Source organism: Schistocerca serialis, chromosome 4, assembly GCF_023864345.2.
Source record: "Schistocerca serialis cubense isolate TAMUIC-IGC-003099 chromosome 4, iqSchSeri2.2, whole genome shotgun sequence".
NCBI classification, from domain to species: Eukaryota; Metazoa; Arthropoda; class Insecta; order Orthoptera; family Acrididae; genus Schistocerca; species Schistocerca serialis.
Window position 1 is genome coordinate 36,038,088 of NC_064641.1, and position 12,934 is coordinate 36,051,021.

General features: G+C 53.6%; 28 non-coding genes across 28 annotated transcripts; 6 read left to right on the plus strand and 22 right to left on the minus strand.

The window, feature by feature from the left end:
• Positions 1–105: 105 nt before the first annotated feature.
• On the minus strand, positions 106–178 carry Trnam-cau (transfer RNA methionine (anticodon CAU)). Its single transcript has one exon. It is a non-coding gene; the product is annotated as a tRNA-Met (tRNA).
• An 813-nt stretch (positions 179–991) lies between these two features.
• Positions 992–1,063, plus strand: Trnag-ucc (transfer RNA glycine (anticodon UCC)). Its single transcript has one exon. It is a non-coding gene; the product is annotated as a tRNA-Gly (tRNA).
• A 278-nt stretch (positions 1,064–1,341) lies between these two features.
• Trnas-aga (transfer RNA serine (anticodon AGA)) lies at positions 1,342–1,423 on the minus strand. Its single transcript has one exon. It is a non-coding gene; the product is annotated as a tRNA-Ser (tRNA).
• A 140-nt stretch (positions 1,424–1,563) lies between these two features.
• Trnak-uuu (transfer RNA lysine (anticodon UUU)) lies at positions 1,564–1,636 on the minus strand. Its single transcript has one exon. It is a non-coding gene; the product is annotated as a tRNA-Lys (tRNA).
• A 673-nt stretch (positions 1,637–2,309) lies between these two features.
• Trnam-cau (transfer RNA methionine (anticodon CAU)) lies at positions 2,310–2,382 on the minus strand. Its single transcript has one exon. It is a non-coding gene; the product is annotated as a tRNA-Met (tRNA).
• An 813-nt stretch (positions 2,383–3,195) lies between these two features.
• On the plus strand, positions 3,196–3,267 carry Trnag-ucc (transfer RNA glycine (anticodon UCC)). The gene has a single exon. It is a non-coding gene; the product is annotated as a tRNA-Gly (tRNA).
• A 278-nt stretch (positions 3,268–3,545) lies between these two features.
• Trnas-aga (transfer RNA serine (anticodon AGA)) lies at positions 3,546–3,627 on the minus strand. Its single transcript has one exon. It is a non-coding gene; the product is annotated as a tRNA-Ser (tRNA).
• Positions 3,628–3,767: 140 nt separating this feature from the next.
• On the minus strand, positions 3,768–3,840 carry Trnak-uuu (transfer RNA lysine (anticodon UUU)). The gene has a single exon. It is a non-coding gene; the product is annotated as a tRNA-Lys (tRNA).
• Positions 3,841–4,119: 279 nt separating this feature from the next.
• Positions 4,120–4,191, minus strand: Trnae-uuc (transfer RNA glutamic acid (anticodon UUC)). The gene has a single exon. It is a non-coding gene; the product is annotated as a tRNA-Glu (tRNA).
• A 322-nt stretch (positions 4,192–4,513) lies between these two features.
• Positions 4,514–4,586, minus strand: Trnam-cau (transfer RNA methionine (anticodon CAU)). Its single transcript has one exon. It is a non-coding gene; the product is annotated as a tRNA-Met (tRNA).
• Positions 4,587–5,399: 813 nt separating this feature from the next.
• On the plus strand, positions 5,400–5,471 carry Trnag-ucc (transfer RNA glycine (anticodon UCC)). Its single transcript has one exon. It is a non-coding gene; the product is annotated as a tRNA-Gly (tRNA).
• A 278-nt stretch (positions 5,472–5,749) lies between these two features.
• Positions 5,750–5,831, minus strand: Trnas-aga (transfer RNA serine (anticodon AGA)). The gene has a single exon. It is a non-coding gene; the product is annotated as a tRNA-Ser (tRNA).
• A 140-nt stretch (positions 5,832–5,971) lies between these two features.
• Trnak-uuu (transfer RNA lysine (anticodon UUU)) lies at positions 5,972–6,044 on the minus strand. Its single transcript has one exon. It is a non-coding gene; the product is annotated as a tRNA-Lys (tRNA).
• A 279-nt stretch (positions 6,045–6,323) lies between these two features.
• On the minus strand, positions 6,324–6,395 carry Trnae-uuc (transfer RNA glutamic acid (anticodon UUC)). The gene has a single exon. It is a non-coding gene; the product is annotated as a tRNA-Glu (tRNA).
• Positions 6,396–6,717: 322 nt separating this feature from the next.
• On the minus strand, positions 6,718–6,790 carry Trnam-cau (transfer RNA methionine (anticodon CAU)). The gene has a single exon. It is a non-coding gene; the product is annotated as a tRNA-Met (tRNA).
• Positions 6,791–7,603: 813 nt separating this feature from the next.
• On the plus strand, positions 7,604–7,675 carry Trnag-ucc (transfer RNA glycine (anticodon UCC)). Its single transcript has one exon. It is a non-coding gene; the product is annotated as a tRNA-Gly (tRNA).
• A 278-nt stretch (positions 7,676–7,953) lies between these two features.
• Trnas-aga (transfer RNA serine (anticodon AGA)) lies at positions 7,954–8,035 on the minus strand. The gene has a single exon. It is a non-coding gene; the product is annotated as a tRNA-Ser (tRNA).
• Positions 8,036–8,175: 140 nt separating this feature from the next.
• Positions 8,176–8,248, minus strand: Trnak-uuu (transfer RNA lysine (anticodon UUU)). Its single transcript has one exon. It is a non-coding gene; the product is annotated as a tRNA-Lys (tRNA).
• Positions 8,249–8,527: 279 nt separating this feature from the next.
• Trnae-uuc (transfer RNA glutamic acid (anticodon UUC)) lies at positions 8,528–8,599 on the minus strand. Its single transcript has one exon. It is a non-coding gene; the product is annotated as a tRNA-Glu (tRNA).
• A 322-nt stretch (positions 8,600–8,921) lies between these two features.
• On the minus strand, positions 8,922–8,994 carry Trnam-cau (transfer RNA methionine (anticodon CAU)). Its single transcript has one exon. It is a non-coding gene; the product is annotated as a tRNA-Met (tRNA).
• An 813-nt stretch (positions 8,995–9,807) lies between these two features.
• Trnag-ucc (transfer RNA glycine (anticodon UCC)) lies at positions 9,808–9,879 on the plus strand. The gene has a single exon. It is a non-coding gene; the product is annotated as a tRNA-Gly (tRNA).
• A 278-nt stretch (positions 9,880–10,157) lies between these two features.
• Trnas-aga (transfer RNA serine (anticodon AGA)) lies at positions 10,158–10,239 on the minus strand. The gene has a single exon. It is a non-coding gene; the product is annotated as a tRNA-Ser (tRNA).
• A 140-nt stretch (positions 10,240–10,379) lies between these two features.
• On the minus strand, positions 10,380–10,452 carry Trnak-uuu (transfer RNA lysine (anticodon UUU)). The gene has a single exon. It is a non-coding gene; the product is annotated as a tRNA-Lys (tRNA).
• A 279-nt stretch (positions 10,453–10,731) lies between these two features.
• Positions 10,732–10,803, minus strand: Trnae-uuc (transfer RNA glutamic acid (anticodon UUC)). The gene has a single exon. It is a non-coding gene; the product is annotated as a tRNA-Glu (tRNA).
• A 322-nt stretch (positions 10,804–11,125) lies between these two features.
• Positions 11,126–11,198, minus strand: Trnam-cau (transfer RNA methionine (anticodon CAU)). The gene has a single exon. It is a non-coding gene; the product is annotated as a tRNA-Met (tRNA).
• An 813-nt stretch (positions 11,199–12,011) lies between these two features.
• Positions 12,012–12,083, plus strand: Trnag-ucc (transfer RNA glycine (anticodon UCC)). Its single transcript has one exon. It is a non-coding gene; the product is annotated as a tRNA-Gly (tRNA).
• A 278-nt stretch (positions 12,084–12,361) lies between these two features.
• On the minus strand, positions 12,362–12,443 carry Trnas-aga (transfer RNA serine (anticodon AGA)). Its single transcript has one exon. It is a non-coding gene; the product is annotated as a tRNA-Ser (tRNA).
• Positions 12,444–12,583: 140 nt separating this feature from the next.
• On the minus strand, positions 12,584–12,656 carry Trnak-uuu (transfer RNA lysine (anticodon UUU)). Its single transcript has one exon. It is a non-coding gene; the product is annotated as a tRNA-Lys (tRNA).
• Positions 12,657–12,934: the final 278 nt, after the last annotated feature.

Consider the following 12,934-nt stretch of genomic DNA (forward strand, 5'->3'; position numbering starts at 1 on the left):
TTTGACGCTGAGGCGTGGACTCCTTGTGGATAACAAACGACAATTCAGTTCGTTCCCTAGCAACAGCAACGCCGTTAATTCAGCCATGATGTACAGCAAATTATATGCCCCGGGTGAGGATCGAACTCACGACCTTAAGATTATGAGACTTACGCGCTGCCCACTGCGCTACCGAGGCACGTCTGCAACCAACGTCCCAGGAAACTTGGTAAGCCTCGCATATTAGAGATAGACAGTTTGCGCTTTCTCAAGAATCTGTTGTGTTGCTACACGTGCTTTCCCGAATTGCTAGATTAAACTGCTGCCGCGGCTTTTCCAACGGAAAGCAGCACTGCCTGAGGTTACAGTACATCGCCCTTGCGGCACCTGAACACAGCGGCCTGTAGGGCCAGGCTGACGCTAGAGTTCAGAAATAGCACGCGTCCGTCCAAGTACGGTCTCTTGCGTGCTGCGTGTTTGGTTCTTCTCACAGCGAATCCTGCTATACATTTCTGAGGCTGACGCAGCTCAAACGAGCAATCGGCGCGGCAGCATTATAGCGAGAACAGCAAAACGATGCATCGGCCGGGAATCGAACCCGGGCCGCCCGCGTGGTAGGCGAACAACCTGCCGCTTTTTTTGTTGTTGTTCTCATTTTTTTAGTTGCATTTGTTGGGGGCGGTCGACCGTGCTTCCCGAGCATATTCCAGAGTAGCTGTCTGCAGGGAAAGTGGGATTGCCACCCAACGACGCCGGATACAACCGAAAAAAGTGCTACACACGCGGAGTCCCCCACTACACTGCCTTAAAGCGACCGCTCATCACTATCGTGTGAGTAACCTTGCGGCCGCGGCGACGAGTCTTGCCCAAAGACGCAGCGTGCGTGGAGGCGCTGCCCGAACGCGTGTGGATGCACCCTCCTACCTCGTAAAGCGCCTACAGCTACTATCACCGTGGGCCGCTGCCGGCGGGCGGGAAGCCGACACAGCGCGGCGTCACGGGCAGCGGCTGTGCGGTGGTGGTGTAATGGTGAGCATAGTTGCCTTCCAAGCAGTTGATCCGGGTTCGATTCCCGGCCACCGCAACGGGCGCAAATTTTTACGTATGAGTATGTGAGCCACGTGCTGTTAAATTAACGTTTTCTTTCCGTCGTTGCTCCACGCAGGCCATCCTGTAGTATGTCCCGACTTGTCCCGACTTTGCTCGGCTGACGCGAAAGCTGACGCTTGGAATTCGCCCTTATCAAGAGGACAGGCGATATAAACGGCTGTGAGAGGTGAGGTGTATCGAAGTACCAAAACGACAGGCAAACTGCGAAATTTTCTGCTCCTTCTTCTTAAACAAAAAAATAAAAAAAAGAGACGCAGTCGGTAGGACTCGAACTTACGCTCCCAGAGGGAATCTGATTTCTAGTCAGACGCCTTAACCACTCGGCCACGACTGCTCGCAGCCAAAAAGTTCCCTCGAATCGTGAAAACTCAAACCGTTCTGCGCAGTATGTTGACAGGAAACGAACTCCGTGCACTGATTACGGCAGGGCTACCAGCGCTACGAGACGAGCCATTACGGAAGCGTTAAAATCTTCGCCCGGACAGGGACTCGAACCCTGGACCCTTAGGTTAAAAGCCTAATGCTCTACCGACTGAGCTATCCGGGCTCACACTTGTTGGGGGATGGAGCAGCTGCAGGCAATGTGAATAACTGGAACGCGTAATTGCTGGCTTCTGGCGCAACTGGCGACTTCACCGACTTGCCACTGACGCTGGTAGCAGCCCAACAGCGGACCAGTGCCTCTTCTCCCTTTATCCCGGTGCTGACAGTAATTGCATCTCGTGCCTTTTTTCCCCGATTACGCTCGGTTGAAGCTCCGGAAGGAGGGCGACAAACGAGGGTTGGAGGGCCAAAACATGGAGGGTCGTGTGCGCAAAAACTTCGCTTCCGGTACCGGGAATTGAACCCTGGCCTCCTGGGTGAAAGCCAGGTATCCTAGCCACTAGACCACAACGGGTTTGCTCGATAAGTGTCAGATTTACTCCCTCTCCTCTGGCATTTCGTGCTGAATCCGGACTCAGTGGTGTTCTCTGTTTGCGAGCATATTTGCGCCTACAGACTGGCATGGCGCACAGCTCGAAACTGACTATTCATTGCTGTTTGCATCATATTTTACTCATAACAGGGGAGGAGAAAGGTCAAAGCTGTACCTTGCCATAGCTGGATGTAAACATTTTGACGCTGAGGCGTGGACTCCTTGTGGATAACAAACGACAATTCAGTTCGTTCCCTAGCAACAGCAACGCCGTTAATTCAGCCATGATGTACAGCAAATTATATGCCCCGGGTGAGGATCGAACTCACGACCTTAAGATTATGAGACTTACGCGCTGCCCACTGCGCTACCGAGGCACGTCTGCAACCAACGTCCCAGGAAACTTGGTAAGCCTCGCATATTAGAGATAGACAGTTTGCGCTTTCTCAAGAATCTGTTGTGTTGCTACACGTGCTTTCCCGAATTGCTAGATTAAACTGCTGCCGCGGCTTTTCCAACGGAAAGCAGCACTGCCTGAGGTTACAGTACATCGCCCTTGCGGCCCCTGAACACAGCGGCCTGTAGGGCCAGGCTGACGCTAGAGTTCAGAAATAGCACGCGTCCGTCCAAGTACGGTCTCTTGCGTGCTGCGTGTTTGGTTCTTCTCACAGCGAATCCTGCTATACATTTCTGAGGCTGACGCAGCTCAAACGAGCAATCGGCGCGGCAGCATTATAGCGAGAACAGCAAAACGATGCATCGGCCGGGAATCGAACCCGGGCCGCCCGCGTGGTAGGCGAACAACCTGCCGCTTTTTTTGTTGTTGTTCTCATTTTTTTAGTTGCATTTGTTGGGGGCGGTCGACCGTGCTTCCCGAGCATATTCCAGAGTAGCTGTCTGCAGGGAAAGTGGGATTGCCACCCAACGACGCCGGATACAACCGAAAAAAGTGCTACACACGCGGAGTCCCCCACTACACTGCCTTAAAGCGACCGCTCATCACTATCGTGTGAGTAACCTTGCGGCCGCGGCGACGAGTCTTGCCCAAAGACGCAGCGTGCGTGGAGGCGCTGCCCGAACGCGTGTGGATGCACCCTCCTACCTCGTAAAGCGCCTACAGCTACTATCACCGTGGGCCGCTGCCGGCGGGCGGGAAGCCGACACAGCGCGGCGTCACGGGCAGCGGCTGTGCGGTGGTGGTGTAATGGTGAGCATAGTTGCCTTCCAAGCAGTTGATCCGGGTTCGATTCCCGGCCACCGCAACGGGCGCAAATTTTTACGTATGAGTATGTGAGCCACGTGCTGTTAAATTAACGTTTTCTTTCCGTCGTTGCTCCACGCAGGCCATCCTGTAGTATGTCCCGACTTGTCCCGACTTTGCTCGGCTGTCGCGAAAGCTGACGCTTGGAATTCGCCCTTATCAAGAGGACAGGCGATATAAACGGCTGTGAGAGGTGAGGTGTAGCGAAGTACCAAAACGACAGGCAAACTGCGAAATTTTCTGCTCCTTCTTCTTAAACAAAAAAATAAAAAAAAGAGACGCAGTCGGTAGGACTCGAACCTACGCTCCCAGAGGGAATCTGATTTCTAGTCAGACGCCTTAACCACTCGGCCACGACTGCTCGCAGCCAAAAAGTTCCCTCGAATCGTGAAAACTCAAACCGTTCTGCGCAGTATGTTGACAGGAAACGAACTCCGTGCACTGATTACGGCAGGGCTACCAGCGCTACGAGACGAGCCATTACGGAAGCGTTAAAATCTTCGCCCGGACAGGGACTCGAACCCTGGACCCTTAGGTTAAAAGCCTAATGCTCTACCGACTGAGCTATCCGGGCTCACACTTGTTGGGGGATGGAGCAGCTGCAGGCAATGTGAATAACTGGAACGCGTAATTGCTGGCTTCTGGCGCAACTGGCGACTTCACCGACTTGCCACTGACGCTGGTAGCAGCCCAACAGCGGACCAGTGCCTCTTCTCCCTTTATCCCGGTGCTGACAGTAATTGCATCTCGTGCCTTTTTTCCCCGATTACGCTCGGTTGAAGCTCCGGAAGGAGGGCGACAAACGAGGGTTGGAGGGCCAAAACATGGAGGGTCGTGTGCGCAAAAACTTCGCTTCCGGTACCGGGAATCGAACCCTGGCCTCCTGGGTGAAAGCCAGGTATCCTAGCCACTAGACCACACCGGATTTGCTCGATAAGTGTCAGATTTACTCCCTCTCCTCTGGCATTTCGTGCTGAATCCGGACTCAGTGGTGTTCTCTGTTTGCGAGCATATTTGCGCCTACAGACTGGCATGGCGCACAGCTCGAAACTGACTATTCATTGCTGTTTGCATCATATTTTACTCATAACAGGGGAGGAGAAAGGTCAAAGCTGTACCTTGCCATAGCTGGATGTAAACATTTTGACGCTGAGGCGTGGACTCCTTGTGGATAACAAACGACAATTCAGTTCGTTCCCTAGCAACAGCAACGCCGTTAATTCAGCCATGATGTACAGCAAATTATATGCCCCGGGTGAGGATCGAACTCACGACCTTAAGATTATGAGACTTACGCGCTGCCCACTGCGCTACCGAGGCACGTCTGCAACCAACGTCCCAGGAAACTTGGTAAGCCTCGCATATTAGAGATAGACAGTTTGCGCTTTCTCAAGAATCTGTTGTGTTGCTACACGTGCTTTCCCGAATTGCTAGATTAAACTGCTGCCGCGGCTTTTCCAACGGAAAGCAGCACTGCCTGAGGTTACAGTACATCGCCCTTGCGGCACCTGAACACAGCGGCCTGTAGGGCCAGGCTGACGCTAGAGTTCAGAAATAGCACGCGTCCGTCCAAGTACGGTCTCTTGCGTGCTGCGTGTTTGGTTCTTCTCACAGCGAATCCTGCTATACATTTCTGAGGCTGACGCAGCTCAAACGAGCAATCGGCGCGGCAGCATTATAGCGAGAACAGCAAAACGATGCATCGGCCGGGAATCGAACCCGGGCCGCCCGCGTGGTAGGCGAACAACCTGCCGCTTTTTTTGCTGTTGTTCTCATTTTTTTAGTTGCATTTGTTGGGGGCGGTCGACCGTGCTTCCCGAGCATATTCCAGAGTAGCTGTCTGCAGGGAAAGTGGGATTGCCACCCAACGACGCCGGATACAACCGAAAAAAGTGCTACACACGCGGAGTCCCCCACTACACTGCCTTAAAGCGACCGCTCATCACTATCGTGTGAGTAACCTTGCGGCCGCGGCGACGAGTCTTGCCCAAAGACGCAGCGTGCGTGGAGGCGCTGCCCGAACGCGTGTGGATGCACCCTCCTACCTCGTAAAGCGCCTACAGCTACTATCACCGTGGGCCGCTGCCGGCGGGCGGGAAGCCGACACAGCGCGGCGTCACGGGCAGCGGCTGTGCGGTGGTGGTGTAATGGTGAGCATAGTTGCCTTCCAAGCAGTTGATCCGGGTTCGATTCCCGGCCACCGCAACGGGCGCAAATTTTTACGTATGAGTATGTGAGCCACGTGCTGTTAAATTAACGTTTTCTTTCCGTCGTTGCTCCACGCAGGCCATCCTGTAGTATGTCCCGACTTGTCCCGACTTTGCTCGGCTGACGCGAAAGCTGACGCTTGGAATTCGCCCTTATCAAGAGGACAGGCGATATAAACGGCTGTGAGAGGTGAGGTGTAGCGAAGTACCAAAACGACAGGCAAACTGCGAAATTTTCTGCTCCTTCTTCTTAAACAAAAAAATAAAAAAAAGAGACGCAGTCGGTAGGACTCGAACCTACGCTCCCAGAGGGAATCTGATTTCTAGTCAGACGCCTTAACCACTCGGCCACGACTGCTCGCAGCCAAAAAGTTCCCTCGAATCGTGAAAACTCAAACCGTTCTGCGCAGTATGTTGACAGGAAACGAACTCCGTGCACTGATTACGGCAGGGCTACCAGCGCTACGAGACGAGCCATTACGGAAGCGTTAAAATCTTCGCCCGGACAGGGACTCGAACCCTGGACCCTTAGGTTAAAAGCCTAATGCTCTACCGACTGAGCTATCCGGGCTCACACTTGTTGGGGGATGGAGCAGCTGCAGGCAATGTGAATAACTGGAACGCGTAATTGCTGGCTTCTGGCGCAACTGGCGACTTCACCGACTTGCCACTGACGCTGGTAGCAGCCCAACAGCGGACCAGTGCCTCTTCTCCCTTTATCCCGGTGCTGACAGTAATTGCATCTCGTGCCTTTTTTCCCCGATTACGCTCGGTTGAAGCTCCGGAAGGAGGGCGACAAACGAGGGTTGGAGGGCCAAAACATGGAGGGTCGTGTGCGCAAAAACTTCGCTTCCGGTACCGGGAATCGAACCCTGGCCTCCTGGGTGAAAGCCAGGTATCCTAGCCACTAGACCACACCGGATTTGCTCGATAAGTGTCAGATTTACTCCCTCTCCTCTGGCATTTCGTGCTGAATCCGGACTCAGTGGTGTTCTCTGTTTGCGAGCATATTTGCGCCTACAGACTGGCATGGCGCACAGCTCGAAACTGACTATTCATTGCTGTTTGCATCATATTTTACTCATAACAGGGGAGGAGAAAGGTCAAAGCTGTACCTTGCCATAGCTGGATGTAAACATTTTGACGCTGAGGCGTGGACTCCTTGTGGATAACAAACGACAATTCAGTTCGTTCCCTAGCAACAGCAACGCCGTTAATTCAGCCATGATGTACAGCAAATTATATGCCCCGGGTGAGGATCGAACTCACGACCTTAAGATTATGAGACTTACGCGCTGCCCACTGCGCTACCGAGGCACGTCTGCAACCAACGTCCCAGGAAACTTGGTAAGCCTCGCATATTAGAGATAGACAGTTTGCGCTTTCTCAAGAATCTGTTGTGTTGCTACACGTGCTTTCCCGAATTGCTAGATTAAACTGCTGCCGCGGCTTTTCCAACGGAAAGCAGCACTGCCTGAGGTTACAGTACATCGCCCTTGCGGCACCTGAACACAGCGGCCTGTAGGGCCAGGCTGACGCTAGAGTTCAGAAATAGCACGCGTCCGTCCAAGTACGGTCTCTTGCGTGCTGCGTGTTTGGTTCTTCTCACAGCGAATCCTGCTATACATTTCTGAGGCTGACGCAGCTCAAACGAGCAATCGGCGCGGCAGCATTATAGCGAGAACAGCAAAACGATGCATCGGCCGGGAATCGAACCCGGGCCGCCCGCGTGGTAGGCGAACAACCTGCCGCTTTTTTTGTTGTTGTTCTCATTTTTTTAGTTGCATTTGTTGGGGGCGGTCGACCGTGCTTCCCGAGCATATTCCAGAGTAGCTGTCTGCAGGGAAAGTGGGATTGCCACCCAACGACGCCGGATACAACCGAAAAAAGTGCTACACACGCGGAGTCCCCCACTACACTGCCTTAAAGCGACCGCTCATCACTATCGTGTGAGTAACCTTGCGGCCGCGGCGACGAGTCTTGCCCAAAGACGCAGCGTGCGTGGAGGCGCTGCCCGAACGCGTGTGGATGCACCCTCCTACCTCGTAAAGCGCCTACAGCTACTATCACCGTGGGCCGCTGCCGGCGGGCGGGAAGCCGACACAGCGCGGCGTCACGGGCAGCGGCTGTGCGGTGGTGGTGTAATGGTGAGCATAGTTGCCTTCCAAGCAGTTGATCCGGGTTCGATTCCCGGCCACCGCAACGGGCGCAAATTTTTACGTATGAGTATGTGAGCCACGTGCTGTTAAATTAACGTTTTCTTTCCGTCGTTGCTCCACGCAGGCCATCCTGTAGTATGTCCCGACTTGTCCCGACTTTGCTCGGCTGACGCGAAAGCTGACGCTTGGAATTCGCCCTTATCAAGAGGACAGGCGATATAAACGGCTGTGAGAGGTGAGGTGTAGCGAAGTACCAAAACGACAGGCAAACTGCGAAATTTTCTGCTCCTTCTTCTTAAACAAAAAAATAAAAAAAAGAGACGCAGTCGGTAGGACTCGAACCTACGCTCCCAGAGGGAATCTGATTTCTAGTCAGACGCCTTAACCACTCGGCCACGACTGCTCGCAGCCAAAAAGTTCCCTCGAATCGTGAAAACTCAAACCGTTCTGCGCAGTATGTTGACAGGAAACGAACTCCGTGCACTGATTACGGCAGGGCTACCAGCGCTACGAGACGAGCCATTACGGAAGCGTTAAAATCTTCGCCCGGACAGGGACTCGAACCCTGGACCCTTAGGTTAAAAGCCTAATGCTCTACCGACTGAGCTATCCGGGCTCACACTTGTTGGGGGATGGAGCAGCTGCAGGCAATGTGAATAACTGGAACGCGTAATTGCTGGCTTCTGGCGCAACTGGCGACTTCACCGACTTGCCACTGACGCTGGTAGCAGCCCAACAGCGGACCAGTGCCTCTTCTCCCTTTATCCCGGTGCTGACAGTAATTGCATCTCGTGCCTTTTTTCCCCGATTACGCTCGGTTGAAGCTCCGGAAGGAGGGCGACAAACGAGGGTTGGAGGGCCAAAACATGGAGGGTCGTGTGCGCAAAAACTTCGCTTCCGGTACCGGGAATCGAACCCTGGCCTCCTGGGTGAAAGCCAGGTATCCTAGCCACTAGACCACACCGGATTTGCTCGATAAGTGTCAGATTTACTCCCTCTCCTCTGGCATTTCGTGCTGAATCCGGACTCAGTGGTGTTCTCTGTTTGCGAGCATATTTGCGCCTACAGACTGGCATGGCGCACAGCTCGAAACTGACTATTCATTGCTGTTTGCATCATATTTTACTCATAACAGGGGAGGAGAAAGGTCAAAGCTGTACCTTGCCATAGCTGGATGTAAACATTTTGACGCTGAGGCGTGGACTCCTTGTGGATAACAAACGACAATTCAGTTCGTTCCCTAGCAACAGCAACGCCGTTAATTCAGCCATGATGTACAGCAAATTATATGCCCCGGGTGAGGATCGAACTCACGACCTTAAGATTATGAGACTTACGCGCTGCCCACTGCGCTACCGAGGCACGTCTGCAACCAACGTCCCAGGAAACTTGGTAAGCCTCGCATATTAGAGATAGACAGTTTGCGCTTTCTCAAGAATCTGTTGTGTTGCTACACGTGCTTTCCCGAATTGCTAGATTAAACTGCTGCCGCGGCTTTTCCAACGGAAAGCAGCACTGCCTGAGGTTACAGTACATCGCCCTTGCGGCACCTGAACACAGCGGCCTGTAGGGCCAGGCTGACGCTAGAGTTCAGAAATAGCACGCGTCCGTCCAAGTACGGTCTCTTGCGTGCTGCGTGTTTGGTTCTTCTCACAGCGAATCCTGCTATACATTTCTGAGGCTGACGCAGCTCAAACGAGCAATCGGCGCGGCAGCATTATAGCGAGAACAGCAAAACGATGCATCGGCCGGGAATCGAACCCGGGCCGCCCGCGTGGTAGGCGAACAACCTGCCGCTTTTTTTGTTGTTGTTCTCATTTTTTTAGTTGCATTTGTTGGGGGCGGTCGACCGTGCTTCCCGAGCATATTCCAGAGTAGCTGTCTGCAGGGAAAGTGGGATTGCCACCCAACGACGCCGGATACAACCGAAAAAAGTGCTACACACGCGGAGTCCCCCACTACACTGCCTTAAAGCGACCGCTCATCACTATCGTGTGAGTAACCTTGCGGCCGCGGCGACGAGTCTTGCCCAAAGACGCAGCGTGCGTGGAGGCGCTGCCCGAACGCGTGTGGATGCACCCTCCTACCTCGTAAAGCGCCTACAGCTACTATCACCGTGGGCCGCTGCCGGCGGGCGGGAAGCCGACACAGCGCGGCGTCACGGGCAGCGGCTGTGCGGTGGTGGTGTAATGGTGAGCATAGTTGCCTTCCAAGCAGTTGATCCGGGTTCGATTCCCGGCCACCGCAACGGGCGCAAATTTTTACGTATGAGTATGTGAGCCACGTGCTGTTAAATTAACGTTTTCTTTCCGTCGTTGCTCCACGCAGGCCATCCTGTAGTATGTCCCGACTTGTCCCGACTTTGCTCGGCTGACGCGAAAGCTGACGCTTGGAATTCGCCCTTATCAAGAGGACAGGCGATATAAACGGCTGTGAGAGGTGAGGTGTAGCGAAGTACCAAAACGACAGGCAAACTGCGAAATTTTCTGCTCCTTCTTCTTAAACAAAAAAATAAAAAAAAGAGACGCAGTCGGTAGGACTCGAACCTACGCTCCCAGAGGGAATCTGATTTCTAGTCAGACGCCTTAACCACTCGGCCACGACTGCTCGCAGCCAAAAAGTTCCCTCGAATCGTGAAAACTCAAACCGTTCTGCGCAGTATGTTGACAGGAAACGAACTCCGTGCACTGATTACGGCAGGGCTACCAGCGCTACGAGACGAGCCATTACGGAAGCGTTAAAATCTTCGCCCGGACAGGGACTCGAACCCTGGACCCTTAGGTTAAAAGCCTAATGCTCTACCGACTGAGCTATCCGGGCTCACACTTGTTGGGGGATGGAGCAGCTGCAGGCAATGTGAATAACTGGAACGCGTAATTGCTGGCTTCTGGCGCAACTGGCGACTTCACCGACTTGCCACTGACGCTGGTAGCAGCCCAACAGCGGACCAGTGCCTCTTCTCCCTTTATCCAGGTGCTGACAGTAATTGCATCTCGTGCCTTTTTTCCCCGATTACGCTCGGTTGAAGCTCCGGAAGGAGGGCGACAAACGAGGGTTGGAGGGCCAAAACATGGAGGGTCGTGTGCGCAAAAACTTCGCTTCCGGTACCGGGAATCGAACCCTGGCCTCCTGGGTGAAAGCCAGGTATCCTAGCCACTAGACCACACCGGATTTGCTCGATAAGTGTCAGATTTACTCCCTCTCCTCTGGCATTTCGTGCTGAATCCGGACTCAGTGGTGTTCTCTGTTTGCGAGCATATTTGCGCCTACAGACTGGCATGGCGCACAGCTCGAAACTGACTATTCATTGCTGTTTGCATCATATTTTACTCATAACAGGGGAGGAGAAAGGTCAAAGCTGTACCTTGCCATAGCTGGATGTAAACATTTTGACGCTGAGGCGTGGACTCCTTGTGGATAACAAACGACAATTCAGTTCGTTCCCTAGCAACAGCAACGCCGTTAATTCAGCCATGATGTACAGCAAATTATATGCCCCGGGTGAGGATCGAACTCACGACCTTAAGATTATGAGACTTACGCGCTGCCCACTGCGCTACCGAGGCACGTCTGCAACCAACGTCCCAGGAAACTTGGTAAGCCTCGCATATTAGAGATAGACAGTTTGCGCTTTCTCAAGAATCTGTTGTGTTGCTACACGTGCTTTCCCGAATTGCTAGATTAAACTGCTGCCGCGGCTTTTCCAACGGAAAGCAGCACTGCCTGAGGTTACAGTACATCGCCCTTGCGGCACCTGAACACAGCGGCCTGTAGGGCCAGGCTGACGCTAGAGTTCAGAAATAGCACGCGTCCGTCCAAGTACGGTCTCTTGCGTGCTGCGTGTTTGGTTCTTCTCACAGCGAATCCTGCTATACATTTCTGAGGCTGACGCAGCTCAAACGAGCAATCGGCGCGGCAGCATTATAGCGAGAACAGCAAAACGATGCATCGGCCGGGAATCGAACCCGGGCCGCCCGCGTGGTAGGCGAACAACCTGCCGCTTTTTTTGTTGTTGTTCTCATTTTTTTAGTTGCATTTGTTGGGGGCGGTCGACCGTGCTTCCCGAGCATATTCCAGAGTAGCTGTCTGCAGGGAAAGTGGGATTGCCACCCAACGACGCCGGATACAACCGAAAAAAGTGCTACACACGCGGAGTCCCCCACTACACTGCCTTAAAGCGACCGCTCATCACTATCGTGTGAGTAACCTTGCGGCCGCGGCGACGAGTCTTGCCCAAAGACGCAGCGTGCGTGGAGGCGCTGCCCGAACGCGTGTGGATGCACCCTCCTACCTCGTAAAGCGCCTACAGCTACTATCACCGTGGGCCGCTGCCGGCGGGCGGGAAGCCGACACAGCGCGGCGTCACGGGCAGCGGCTGTGCGGTGGTGGTGTAATGGTGAGCATAGTTGCCTTCCAAGCAGTTGATCCGGGTTCGATTCCCGGCCACCGCAACGGGCGCAAATTTTTACGTATGAGTATGTGAGCCACGTGCTGTTAAATTAACGTTTTCTTTCCGTCGTTGCTCCACGCAGGCCATCCTGTAGTATGTCCCGACTTGTCCCGACTTTGCTCGGCTGACGCGAAAGCTGACGCTTGGAATTCGCCCTTATCAAGAGGACAGGCGATATAAACGGCTGTGAGAGGTGAGGTGTAGCGAAGTACCAAAACGACAGGCAAACTGCGAAATTTTCTGCTCCTTCTTCTTAAACAAAAAAATAAAAAAAAGAGACGCAGTCGGTAGGACTCGAACCTACGCTCCCAGAGGGAATCTGATTTCTAGTCAGACGCCTTAACCACTCGGCCACGACTGCTCGCAGCCAAAAAGTTCCCTCGAATCGTGAAAACTCAAACCGTTCTGCGCAGTATGTTGACAGGAAACGAACTCCGTGCACTGATTACGGCAGGGCTACCAGCGCTACGAGACGAGCCATTACGGAAGCGTTAAAATCTTCGCCCGGACAGGGACTCGAACCCTGGACCCTTAGGTTAAAAGCCTAATGCTCTACCGACTGAGCTATCCGGGCTCACACTTGTTGGGGGATGGAGCAGCTGCAGGCAATGTGAATAACTGGAACGCGTAATTGCTGGCTTCTGGCGCAACTGGCGACTTCACCGACTTGCCACTGACGCTGGTAGCAGCCCAACAGCGGACCAGTGCCTCTTCTCCCTTTATCCCGGTGCTGACAGTAATTGCATCTCGTGCCTTTTTTCCCCGATTACGCTCGGTTGAAGCTCCGGAAGGAGGGCGACAAACGAGGGTTGGAGGGCCAAAACATGGAGGGTCGTGTGCGCAAAAACTTCG